The sequence below is a fragment of the Oncorhynchus gorbuscha genome, linkage group LG16 (genome assembly GCF_021184085.1).
Source record: "Oncorhynchus gorbuscha isolate QuinsamMale2020 ecotype Even-year linkage group LG16, OgorEven_v1.0, whole genome shotgun sequence".
Classification (NCBI taxonomy): Eukaryota; Metazoa; Chordata; class Actinopteri; order Salmoniformes; family Salmonidae; genus Oncorhynchus; species Oncorhynchus gorbuscha.
In genome coordinates this window covers 884,569-898,699 of record NC_060188.1, presented here as the reverse complement: position 1 = coordinate 898,699, position 14,131 = coordinate 884,569, and the positions used below count along the sequence as shown (strand labels likewise).

At 44.4% G+C, this 14,131-nt stretch overlaps 1 pseudogene; it reads right to left on the bottom strand.

Annotated features, from left to right (window-relative positions):
- The window catches only part of LOC124000066, a 45,693-nt pseudogene that overhangs the window by 18,046 nt on the left and 13,516 nt on the right, over nucleotides 1-14,131 (bottom strand).

Sequence of the window (14,131 nt, the reverse complement as noted above, 5' to 3'; positions counted from 1 at the left end):
GGTAAAGACAGTTAGAGCCAGGTAAAGACAGTTAGAGCCACGTAAAGACAGTTAGAGCCAGGTAAAGACAGTTAGAGCCAGGTAAAGACAGTTAGAGCCAGGTAAAGACAGGTAGAGCCAGGTAAAGACAGTTAGAGCCACGTAAAGACAGTTAGAGCCACGTAAAGACAGTTAGAGCCACGTAAAGACAGCTCCTTATAAATAACTTTGTGCCTACATTACAAAGGACTCGGGAGGAGCAGTGTGTAAGGAGCAGTACTCTCGTGAATAAAGACTGCTGTTTGACTTTAAGACTGGGCTCTGTCCATTATTTCTGAAAATAGGATTTGAACCACAAGCCCCCTAAAACCTAATCTAACCCTCACCTTGCTCATCTCCTCATCCAGGTCACAGTCGGTGATGTTTGTCCCCACCTGGGAGCCGTAGTGATGGTACCACTCTCTGTAGTCAGGTATGGTGACGGAGGCAGGATCAGACATGTTGAACCATGGCCACCAGTGATGGTTGCTTCCATGTGTGGCCATGTCATTTAACAGGCCCAGATTTCTGAAGGGTAGGAGGTGACGTTGTCCGAGCTTAGAATTATAAGGTTCCTTCTGTAAAAAGTTGATTCTGAGGTAATTGGCTTGAAAGTTACCAACCCTTATTGTTTTGAATGGTGTGAGAAATTTCTAGCTCATATCCTTATTCACTTAACAACATGAATTGGGGTTATTTAGAGTACTATATAGGTAGAGAACATTGAACAGAACAAGAAAATGTCCAGAACTCAATTTGGTCAAAATTGCAGATAGAACATGATAATTCCAAGCTCTCAATATCGAAATTCCCTTCGGTACATCGCTAATACTTCATTTGAAGGTATGCTTACACTCGGAGAAAAAAAGGTTCAGAAAAGGTTAGTCAGATGGACCCATAGGAGGACCATTATGGTTCCAGGTAGAACCCTTTTTGGTTCCATGTAGAACCCTTTTTGGTTCCATGTAGAAACTGGAACCAAAAGGGTTCTACCTGCAACCAACAATAGTTCTTCAAAGGGTTCTCCTATGTGGACAGTTGAAGAACCCTTTAAGGTTCTAGATAGCACCTTTCTTTCTAAGAGTGTACATATAGACATGTCTTGGATGTGTTTCCATAATATTGACATGCTTTATAAAGGGATAGTTCATCCGAAGTAACAAAATGACATTTCTCACTCACTCACTCACTCACTCACTCACTCACTCACTCACTCACTCACTCACTCACTCACTCACTCACTCACTCACTCACTCACTCACTCACTCACTCACTCACTCACTCACTCACTCACTCACTCACTCACTCACTCACTCACTGTTAAAGGAATTTTTTATCAATGATGACTAATTATGTATACATTTCAATCAGGACTGACTAATCAGAATACAATTATGTTACTGTATATGTACTAATCAGAATACTATTATGTTACTGTATATGTATGAATTGTATTTTTAATCTTAGTACTGAATATAATGTGTGCAATGAATACAATGACTGTCTGTACCATGGTAGAAATGAATGAACTCATAGCCAGACTGGCTAGAAGGCTTATCTACACCAGCTGTCCTAAGCTCAGTCATATATCATCTTAATGGGGAAGACGATGTGAGAAACATACAGCCTTTGTATTAGAGCGGAGATGGCACGGGTGGGTACTGAAACTAATGACGTCATTTTAAGTTTATAACCTGTGGTAAAATGTGTAAGGAGCAGTACTCTCGTGAATAAAGGCTGCTGTTTGACTTTAAGACTGGGCTCTGTCCATTTTTATACTAATAAGGGTCATACATATCCATTTTGAATTGACAGAGTGTTTAATTTTAATTGGGTGTTAAAACATAGAGGAATTCCTACAACACTCACTCACTCACTCACAAACACACACCCACAATCCCCCCCTTGACTCCACACTTACTGGGTGATGCAGTTCAGGACAATGTTCTTGGCCCTGAAGCCCAGCACTACGAACACCACCAGTGATGCGAGCACTGAGGTCATGAAGTTGATGCAAGAGACCATGAGCGCGTCACGGTGACAGTTGTTGTGGATGGGGTTGTAGGAAGAGTAGGCAATCACAGAGCCGTAGCCCAGGCCCAGGGCAAAGAACACCTGTGTGGCTGCCTGCCGCCACACCTGCACCTCAGCCCAAATTTCTATCTGAGACAGAGAGAGAGAGAGAGAGAGAGAGAGAGAAGAGAGAGAAGAGAGAGAGAAGAGAGAGAGAGAGAGAGAGAGAGAGAGAAGAGAGAGAAAGAAGAGCAAGAGAAGAAAGAGAAGAGAGAGAGAGAGAGAGAGAGAGAGAGAGAGAGAGAGAGAGAGAGAGAGAGAGAGAGAGAGAGAGAGAGAGAGAGAGAGAGAGAGAGACAAAAGGGAGAGAGAGAGAGAGAAAGAAGAAAGCAAGAGAAGAAAGAGAGAAGAGAGAAGAGAGAGAGAGAGAGAGAGAGAGAGAGAGAGAGAGAGAGAGAGAGAGAGAGAGAGAGAGAGAGACAGCATAAGACTAAATTCTATTCTATTTATAAGCTGTCAATTCAGGAAGTGAATAGAAATTCATGTTTTTTTTATTCTTGTTTTTAAGCATCTTTGTACATCTTTGAGACTCTACTTGTAATTAAAAGTGCAAAATCAATTAAATATATTATAGTTATATTAGTACTTACTTTAGGGTAGAACATGTAGGCGATTCCCTCCATGGCTCCGTCCAGCATCAAGCCTCTGACGAGGAAGATGAGCAGCACAGCATAGGGGAAGACTGAGGAGAAATACATCACCTAAGGAGAATTACAATACAATTAGGAACCATCACTTCTTTTAATGGAGATTGTAAAATATGTCTATGGATTTAGGAGAGGTTGCATTTCTCCAGCCCCATTCCTCAACAACACCTGACTTCACAACAACATGACAGTGCTTGGAAGTAGGCATAATGGCAGGCTGTACAATTTCTCCTCTGGCCTTCACTATGGCCATGGAAGTCATCATCAGGGCATCGAGATGGGTGGTCGGCGGTGAAAGAACTAAGGAAGGGATCCATCTCCCACCTACTTGCAAAACTGCAGGATAACATCAAGTGAGCCCGGATGAAAATCAAGCCAAGCAAATCTCGAAGCATCTCCATAGTTAAGGGACAGCTTAAAGATGTGAGCTTCTGCATTGGAGATGACCCGATACCAACCGTGTCTGAGCAACCCATCAAGAGCCTGGGTAGATGGTACAACGAAAGCCTCCGGGATAAAGATCAAGTGCAGCAAGTAAGGCAGGACATCGCCGACAGTCTTGAGAACATCAACAAGGCCCTACTGCCTGGGAGGCTCAAGCATTGGTGCCTACAGTTTGGACTTCTCCCCGGGTAATGTGGCCACTCACCGTTTATGAGGTCCCAATAACAACAGTGGAGAAGATGGAGCGAACCATTACCTCATACGTGAAGAAATGGCTGGGTGTCCCACGATGCCTGAGTAACATCGGCCTCTATGGCAAAGGGGTCCTTGAACTACCTCTTACAAGTCTAACGGAGGAGTACAAGTGCTCTAAAGTAAGACTTCAGATGACATTGAAGGACTCCAAAGACCAGACCATTAGCAAGGCTGCACCTCCCCTACAAACTGGACGGAAATGGACATCATCCAAGGCTGTGCAGCAAGCAACATCAGCCCTGAGACACCAAGACATTGTGGGGAATATCCAGCATGGAAGAGGAGGCTTTGGCCTGGCAGCAAGCAAACCAACGTTCCATAAGGCAACAACATCTGAACGCAGGAAGCTGGTGGTCGAGGAGGTGCGCAGACAGGAGGAGACTGCAAGAAGTGCAAAGGCTGTCTCTCTTGCTAAACAAGGGCAATGGACGTGGTGGGAAGGTCTGGAGAGGAGAAAGATCAACTGGAGTGAGCTTTGGCAAATGGAGGCAAGCAACATCAGCTTCATCATAAGAGCTGTTTATGATGTGCTTCCATCACCAAAACATCTACATCAATGGTATGGCGAGGACTCGACCTGCCCCCTCTGCCCAGCTCCAGCGACTCTCAGGCATATAATGACAGGTTGCAAGACCAGCCTCTCACAAGGCCGCTACACCTGGAGGCACAATCAGGTCCTCAAGAGCCTGGCTGCAGCACTTGAGACCAAGAGGAGTGCAACCAATTCATTACCTCCAAAAACAAGCAATCCCGTCAAAACAACAACATTCATCCGGGAGGGACAGAAAAGGCCCAAGTATCCTCCTACAAAGCCAGAAACTGGACACCTAGCCATGGCCCGGGACTGGAAGATGCTTGTCGATATTGGCCAGCAACTCATTTTTCCACGGGCATGGGACACAAGCTAAGGCTTGATCACCCTTTAGCTGGACACCTTTGATGAGGGTGTTTAGTGATTAAAGGCCGAAACACCCACTGATTCGAAGGCACACTACTGAGGATGTGTCCCAAAAATTGACATCTTACCCCAGTCTAAGAAATAAACCTCCCATGCCACTCTGTCAACATCACGGCAAATCTCATGCGAGTGCATTCCATCTATTGGCACAATGGACAGTTTTTAACATCTCGTCCCGTGTTTTATGATTCTACATTCTCTTTTAAAAACTATATATGAAAAAAAAAACATTTAACAAGACAAGGTCAACGAAGGAGGACATTAACATTAACATTAAACAATTTAAAAGTAAAAACAGAATTCAGCCACTTTCCTTCACAGCTAGCGTGTTAACTACTAGCCTACCATAATCATGGTTAGTGGTTGCCAGCGGCGACATTACTGAGGGTCAAGGCAGGTGGTGACCCGTTATACTGTTTGCAACATGTTATATGTTGTGAAAAAGATGAACTGAGAGCGTCCTTACCTTGGCAGATGACTTGATGCCTTTGATCATGGCTAGACAGACGATGGCCCAGGCAGCCATCAGACAGCCAGTCATGATGGGGTTAAACTCACCAGACTCATCGATGGAGTCTGTGATGTCTAGAGCCTTCCGGAACCAGAAGTATGAGGTTGGGGAGCTACCTAAGCATTCCTTTACTGACAGACAGAGAGAGCGAGAGACAGAGAGAGAAGGAGGGAGAGGAAGTGAGAGAGAGAGGGGGAGTGAGAGAGAGTGAGTGAGAGAGAGAGATTTATAGTTTACATACACAAACCCTGCTCTTGTAGAATACAATGTGTCCATTACACATCTAAACACAAATAAGGAGAAGCATGATATGAACCACACACACACACACACACACACACACACACACACACACACACACACACACACACACACACACACACACACACACACACACACACACACACACACACACACACACACACACACACACACACACACACACACACACACACACACACACACACACACACACACACACACAGCTCGTGAATACCAGTGTTATTGGTGGTCATGTTGATGGGACACTGCTCCCAAGGTAGAGGATACTGGAAGGAGTTGCCCATGTAGAAGAGACTCCATGCGATGATGACATTGTAGTAGAGAGCCACAAAGAAACACACCTGAGGAAGGAAGACAGGGTTAATACAGTATTTAACATGCTAGCTGCACCTGAGGAAGGAAGACAGGGTTAATACAGTATTTAACATGCTAGCTGCACCTGAGGAAGGAAGACAAGGTTAATACAGTATTTACATTTACATTTACATTTAAGTCATTTAGCAGACGCTCTTATCCAGAGCGACTTACAAATTGGTGCATTCACCTTATGACATCCAGTGGAACAGCCACTTTACAATAGTGCATCTAAATATTTTAAGGGGGGGGGGGTGAGAAGGATTACTTTATCCTATCCTAAGTATTCCTTAAAGAGGTGGGGTTTCAGGTGTCTCCGGAAGGTGGTGATTGACTCCGCTGTCCTGGCGTCGTGAGGGAGTTTGTTCCACCATTGGGGAGCCAGAGCAGCGAACAGTTTTGACTGGGCTGAGCGGGAACTGTACTTCCTCAGTGGTAGGGAGACGAGCAGGCCAGAGGTGGATGAACGCAGTGCCCTTATTTGGGTGTAGGGCCTGATCAGAGCCTGGAGGTACTGAGGTGCCGTTCCCCTCACAGCTCCGTAGGCAAGCACCATGGTCTTGTAGCGGATGCGAGCTTCAACTGGAAGCCAGTGGAGAGAGCGGAGGAGCGGGGTGACGTGAGAGAACTTGGGAAGGTTGAACACTAGACGGGCTGCGGCGTTCTGGATGAGTTGTAGGGGTTTAATGGCACAGGCAGGGAGCCCAGCCAACAGCGAGTTGCAGTAATCCAGACGGGAGATGACAAGTGCCTGGATTAGGACCTGCGCCGCTTCCTGTGTGAGGCAGGGTCGTAATCTGCGGATGTTGTAGAGCATGAACCTACAGGAACGGGCCACCGCCTTGATGTTAGTTGAGAACGACAGGGTGTTGTCCAGGATCACTCCAAGGTTCTTAGCGCTCTGGGAGGAGGACACAATGGAGTTGTCAACCGTGATGGCGAGATCATGGAACGGGCAGTCCTTCCCCGGGAGGAAGAGCAGCTCCGTCTTGCCGAAGTTCAGCTTGAGGTGGTGATCAGTCATCCACACTGATATGTCTGCCAGACATGCAGAGATGCGATTCGCCACCTGGTCATCAGAAGGGGTTAATGCAGTATTTAGCTAGCTGCACATGAGGAAGGAAGACAGGGTTAATGCAGTATTTAACATGCTAGCTGCACCTGAGGAAGGAAGACAGGGTTAATACAGTATTTAACATGCTAGCTGCACCTGAGGAAGGAAGACAGGGTTAATACAGTATTTAACATGCTAGCTGCACCCGAGGAAGGAAGACAGGGTTAATGCAGTATTTCACATGCTAGCTGCACCTGAGGAAGGAAGACAGGGTTAATACAGTATTTAACATGCTAGCTGCACCTGAGGAAGGAAGACAGGGTTAATACAGTATTTAACATGCTAGCTGCACCTGAGGAAGGAAGACAGGGTTCATGCAGTATTTAACATGCTAGCTGCACCTGAGGAAGGAAGACAGGGTTCATGCAGTATATAACATGCTAGCTGCACCTGAGGAAGGAATACAGGGTTAATACAGTATTTAACATGCTAGCTGCACCTGAGGAAGGAAGACAGGGTTAATACAGTATTTAACATGCTAGCTGCACCTGAGGAAGGAAGACAGGGTTAATGCAGTATTTAACATGCTAGCTGCACCTGTAGACTTCCAGTCAAATCAAATCAAATCAAACGTTATTTGTCACATGCGTCAAATACAACCGTGAAATGCTGACTTACAAGCCCTTAACCAACAGTGTAGACCTCACAGTGAAATGCTGACTTATAAGCCCTTAACCAACAGTGTAGACCTCACAGTGAAATGCTTACTTACAAGCCCTTAACCAACAGTGTAGACCTCACAGTGAAATGCTTACTTACAAGCCCTTAACCAACAGTGTAGACCTCACAGTGAAATGCTGACTTACAAGCCCTTAACCAACAGTGTAGACCTCACAGTGAAATGCTGCCTTACAAGCCCTTAATCAACAGTGTAGACCTCACAGTGAAATGCTGACTTACAAGCCCTTAATCAACAGTGTAGACCTCACAGTGAAATGCTTACTTACAAGCCCTTAACCAACAGTGTAGACCTCACAGTGAAATGCTGACTTACAAGCCCTTAACCAACAGTGTAGACCTCACAATGAAATGCTGACTTACAAGCCCTTAATCAACAGTGTAGACCTCACAGTGAAATGCTGACTTACAAGCCCTTAATCAACAGTGTAGACCTCACAGTGAAATGCTTACTTACAAGCCCTTAACCAACAGTGTAGACCTCACAGTGAAATGCTGACTTACAAGCCCTTAACCAACAGTGTAGACCTCACAATGAAATGCTGACTTACAAGCCCTTAATCAACAGTGTAGACCTCACAGTGAAATGCTGACTTACAAGCCCTTAATCAACAGTGTAGACCTCACAGTGAAATGCTGACTTACAAGCCCTTAATCAACAGTGTAGACCTCACAGTGAAATGCTGACTTACAAGCCCTTAATCAACAGTGTAGACCTCACAGTGAAATGCTGACTTACAAGCCCTTAATCAACAGTGTAGACCTCACAGTGAAATGCTGACTTACAAGCCCTTAATCAACAGTGTAGACCTCACAGTGAAATGCTTACTTACAAGCCCTTAACCAACAGTGTAGACCTCACAGTGAAATGCATACTTACAAGCCCTTAACCAACAGTGTAGACCTTACAGTGAAATGCTGACTTACAAGCCCTTAATCAACAGTGTAGACCTCACAGTGAAATGCTTACTTACAAGCCCTTAATCAACAGTGTAGACCTCACAGTGAAATGCTTACTTACAAGCCCTTAATCAACAGTGTAGACCTCACAGTGAAATGCTGACTTATAAGCCCTTAACCAACAGTGTAGACCTCACAGTGAAATGCTGACTTACAAGCCCTTAACCAACAGTATAGACCTCACAGTGAAATGCTGACTTACAAGCCCTTAATCAACAGTGTAGACCTCACAGTGAAATGCTGACTTACAAGCCCTTAATCAACAGTGTAGACCTCACAGTGAAATGCTGACTTACAAGCCCTTAATCAACAGTGTAGACCTCACAGTGAAATGCTGACTTACAAGCCCTTAATCAACAGTGTAGACCTCACAGTGAAATGCTGACTTACAAGCCCTTAATCAACAGTGTAGACCTCACAGTGAAATGCTGACCTACAAGCCCTTAACCAACAGTGTAGATCTCACAGTGAAATGCTTACTTACAAGCCCTTAATCAACAGTGTAGACCTCACAGTGAAATGCTGACTTACAAGCCCTTAATCAACAGTGTAGACCTCACAGTGAAATGCTGACTTACAAGCCCTTAATCAACAGTGTAGACCTCACAGTGAAATGCTGACTTACAAGCCCTTAACCAACAGTGTAGACCTCACAGTGAAATGCTTACTTACAAGCCCTTAATCAACAGTGTAGACCTCACAGTGAAATGCTGACTTACAAGCCCTTAACCAACAGTGTAGACCTCACAGTGAAATGCTTACTTACAAGCCCTTAATCAACAGTGTAGACCTCACAGTGAAATGCTGACTTACAAGCCCTTAACCAACAGTGTAGACCTCACAGTGAAATGCTGACTTACAAGCCCTTAACCAACAGTGTAGACCTCACAGTGAAATGCTGACTTACAAGCCCTTAACCAACAGTGTAGACCTCACAGTGAAATGCATACTTACAAGCCCTTAACCAACAGTGTAGACCTTACAGTGAAATGCTGACTTACAAGCCCTTAATCAACAGTGTAGACCTCACAGTGAAATGCTTACTTACAAGCCCTTAATCAACAGTGTAGACCTCACAGTGAAATGCTTACTTACAAGCCCTTAATCAACAGTGTAGACCTCACAGTGAAATGCTGACTTATAAGCCCTTAACCAACAGTGTAGACCTCACAGTGAAATGCTGACTTACAAGCCCTTAACCAACAGTGTAGACCTCACAGTGAAATGCTGACTTACAAGCCCTTAATCAACAGTGTAGACCTCACAGTGAAATGCTGACTTACAAGCCCTTAATCAACAGTGTAGACCTCACAGTGAAATGCTGACTTACAAGCCCTTAACCAACAGTGTAGACCTCACAGTGAAATGCTTACTTACAAGCCCTTAATCAACAGTGTAGACCTCACAGTGAAATGCTTACATACAAGCCCTTAATCAACAGTGTAGACCTCACAGTGAAATGCTGACTTACAAGCCCTTAACCAACAGTGTAGACCTCACAGTGAAATGCTGACTTACAAGCCCTTAACCAACAGTGTAGACCTCACAGTGAAATGCTGACTTACAAGCCCTTAACCAACAGTGTAGACCTCACAGTGAAATGCTGACTTACAAGCCCTTAATCAACAGTGTAGACCTCACAGTGAAATGCTGACTTACAAGCCCTTAATCAACAGTGTAGACCTCACAGTGAAATGCTGACTTACAAGCCCTTAATCAACAGTGTAGACCTCACAGTGAAATGCTGACTTACAAGCCCTTAACCAACAGTGTAGACCTCACAGTGAAATGCTGACTTACAAGCCCTTAATCAACAGTGTAGACCTCACAGTGAAATGCTGACTTACAAGCCCTTAATCAACAGTGTAGACCTCACAGTGAAATGCTGACTTACAAGCCCTTAACCAACAGTGTAGACCTCACAGTGAAATGCTGACTTACAAGCCCTTAACCAACAGTGTAGACCTCACAGTGAAATGCTTACTTACAAGCCCTTAATCAACAGTGTAGACCTCACAGTGAAATGCTGACTTACAAGCCCTTAACCAACAGTGTAGACCTCACAGTGAAATGCTTACTTACAAGCCCTTAATCAACAGTGTAGACCTCACAGTGAAATGCTGACTTACAAGCCCTTAACCAACAGTGTAGACCTCACAGTGAAATGCTGACTTACAAGCCCTTAACCAACAGTGTAGACCTCACAGTGAAATGCTGACTTACAAGCCCTTAACCAACAGTGTAGACCTCACAGTGAAATGCTGACTTACAAGCCCTTAACCAACAGTGTAGACCTCACAGTGAAATGCTGACTTACAAGCCCTTAACCAACAGTGTAGACCTCACAGTGAAATGCTGACTTACAAGCCCTTAATCAACAGTGTAGACCTCACAGTGAAATGCTGACTTACAAGCCCTTAACCAACAGTGTAGACCTCACAGTGAAATGCTGACTTACAAGCCCTTAACCAACAGTGTAGACCTCACAGTGAAATGCTGACTTACAAGCCCTTAACCAACAGTGTAGACCTCACAGTGAAATGCTGACTTACAAGCCCTTAACCAACAGTGTAGACCTCACAGTGAAATGCTGACTTACAAGCCCGTAACCAACAGTGTAGACCTCACAGTGAAATGCTGACTGACAAGCCCTTAACCAACAGTGTAGACCTCACAGTGAAATGCTGACTGACAAGCCCTTAACCAACAGTGTAGACCTCACAGTGAAATGCTTACTTACAAGCCCTTAACCAACAGTGTAGACCTCACAGTGAAATGCTTACTTACAAGCCCTTAACCAACAGTGTAGACCTCACAGTGAAATGCTGACTGACAAGCCCTTAATCAACAGTGTAGACCTCACAGTGAAATGCTGACTTACAAGCCCTTAATCAACAGTGTAGACCTCACAGTGAAATGCTGACTTACAAGCCCTTAATCAACAGTGTAGACCTCACAGTGAAATGCTGACTTACAAGCCCTTAATCAACAGTGTAGACCTCACAGTGAAATGCTGACTTACAAGCCCTTAACCAACAGTGTAGACCTCACAGTGAAATGCTTACTTACAAGCCCTTAATCAACAGTGTAGACCTCACAGTGAAATGCTGACTTACAAGCCCTTAATCAACAGTGTAGACCTCACAGTGAAATGCTGACTTACAAGCCCTTAATCAACAGTGTAGACCTCACAGTGAAATGCTGACTTACAAGCCCTTAATCAACAGTGTAGACCTCACAGTGAAATGCATACTTACAAGCCCTTAACCAACAGTGTAGACCTTACAGTGAAATGCTGACTTACAAGCCCTTAATCAACAGTGTAGACCTCACAGTGAAATGCTTACTTACAAGCCCTTAATCAACAGTGTAGACCTCACAGTGAAATGCTTACTTACAAGCCCTTAATCAACAGTGTAGACCTCACAGTGAAATGCTGACTTACAAGCCCTTAATCAACAGTGTAGACCTCACAGTGAAATGCTGACTTACAAGCCCTTAATCAACAGTGTAGACCTCACAGTGAAATGCTGACTTACAAGCCCTTAACCAACAGTGTAGACCTCACAGTGAAATGCTTACTTACAAGCCCTTAATCAACAGTGTAGACCTCACAGTGAAATGCTGACTTACAAGCCCTTAACCAACAGTGTAGACCTCACAGTGAAATGCTTACTTACAAGCCCTTAATCAACAGTGTAGACCTCACAGTGAAATGCTGACTTACAAGCCCTTAACCAACAGTGTAGACCTCACAGTGAAATGCTGACTTACAAGCCCTTAACCAACAGTGTAGACCTCACAGTGAAATGCTGACTTACAAGCCCTTAACCAACAGTGTAGACCTCACAGTGAAATGCTGACTTACAAGCCCTTAACCAACAGTGTAGACCTCACAGTGAAATGCTGACTTACAAGCCCTTAACCAACAGTGTAGACCTCACAGTGAAATGCTGACTTACAAGCCCTTAATCAACAGTGTAGACCTCACAGTGAAATGCTGACTTACAAGCCCTTAACCAACAGTGTAGACCTCACAGTGAAATGCTGACTTACAAGCCCTTAACCAACAGTGTAGACCTCACAGTGAAATGCTGACTTACAAGCCCTTAACCAACAGTGTAGACCTCACAGTGAAATGCTGACTTACAAGCCCGTAACCAACAGTGTAGACCTCACAGTGAAATGCTGACTGACAAGCCCTTAACCAACAGTGTAGACCTCACAGTGAAATGCTTACTTACAAGCCCTTAACCAACAGTGTAGACCTCACAGTGAAATGCTTACTTACAAGCCCTTAACCAACAGTGTAGACCTCACAGTGAAATGCTTACTTACAAGCCCTTAATCAACAGTGTAGACCTCACAGTGAAATGCTGACTTACAAGCCCTTAACCAACAGTGTAGACCTCACAGTGAAATGCTGACTGACAAGCCCTTAATCAACAGTGTAGACCTCACAGTGAAATGCTGACTTACAAGCCCTTAATCAACAGTGTAGACCTCACAGTGAAATGCTGACTTACAAGCCCTTAATCAACAGTGTAGACCTCACAGTGAAATGCTGACTTACAAGCCCTTAATCAACAGTGTAGACCTCACAGTGAAATGCTGACTTACAAGCCCTTAACCAACAGTGTAGACCTCACAGTGAAATGCTTACTTACAAGCCCTTAATCAACAGTGTAGACCTCACAGTGAAATGCTGACTTACAAGCCCTTAATCAACAGTGTAGACCTCACAGTGAAATGCTGACTTACAAGCCCTTAATCAACAGTGTAGACCTCACAGTGAAATGCTGACTTACAAGCCCTTAACCAACAGTGTAGACCTCACAGTGAAATGCTTACTTACAAGCCCTTAATCAACAGTGTAGACCTCACAGTGAAATGCTTACTTACAAGCCCTTAATCAACAGTGTAGACCTCACAGTGAAATGCTGACTTACAAGCCCTTAATCAACAGTGTAGACCTCACAGTGAAATGCTTACTTACAAGCCCTTAATCAACAGCGCAGTTCAAGACGAGTTAAGAAAATATTTACCAAATAAACTAAAGTAAAAAATAATAAAAAGTAACACAATAAAATAACAATAATGAGGCTATATACAGGGGATACCGGTACCGAGTCAGTGTGCTATATACAGGGGGTACAGTCAGTGTGGAGGGGTACAGGTTAGTCCAGGTCATTTGTATATGTAGATAGGGGTGAAGTGACTATGCATATAATAAAACTGCAAGTAGTAGCATTTAGCAGCGCTAACGCTAGTTAACAATGGCTCGCAAAACTAAATTAAACTTCCTTCAAACTGTATGCAGGGACATCAAATCACAAAGTTCTCTGACTCTGGGTAAGTAATTCCTAAAGTATCACACTATCCCTTTAAATATTGTTATAGCAGCTCCCTGACATCAGCACTGACAGAATGAGTATGAATAGGGTGTCAGTGTTAAGCAATAGGGTGTCAGTGTTAACCAATAGGGTGTCAGTGCATAAGTGATACCAACACAGGGGAGAGAGGAGTGTGCAACTACATCTCACAAATTACAAAGAGATCGTTCCCCTAACAACACACAGACGGACGGACGGACGGACGGACGGACGGACGGACGGACGGACGGACGGACGGACGGACGGACGGACGGACGGACGGACGGACGGACAGACAGACACACACACACACACACACACACACACACAAACCTCTAGCCTTCTCCAGCCACACAGGTGTACGAGTCAGTTTGTTTTGTATCTCTTTTTACCAGACATGAGGTGACTAAAAAGTTCATTATGAAGTGATCTCTCACTATAACTATGCTGTTTCTATGACCCCCT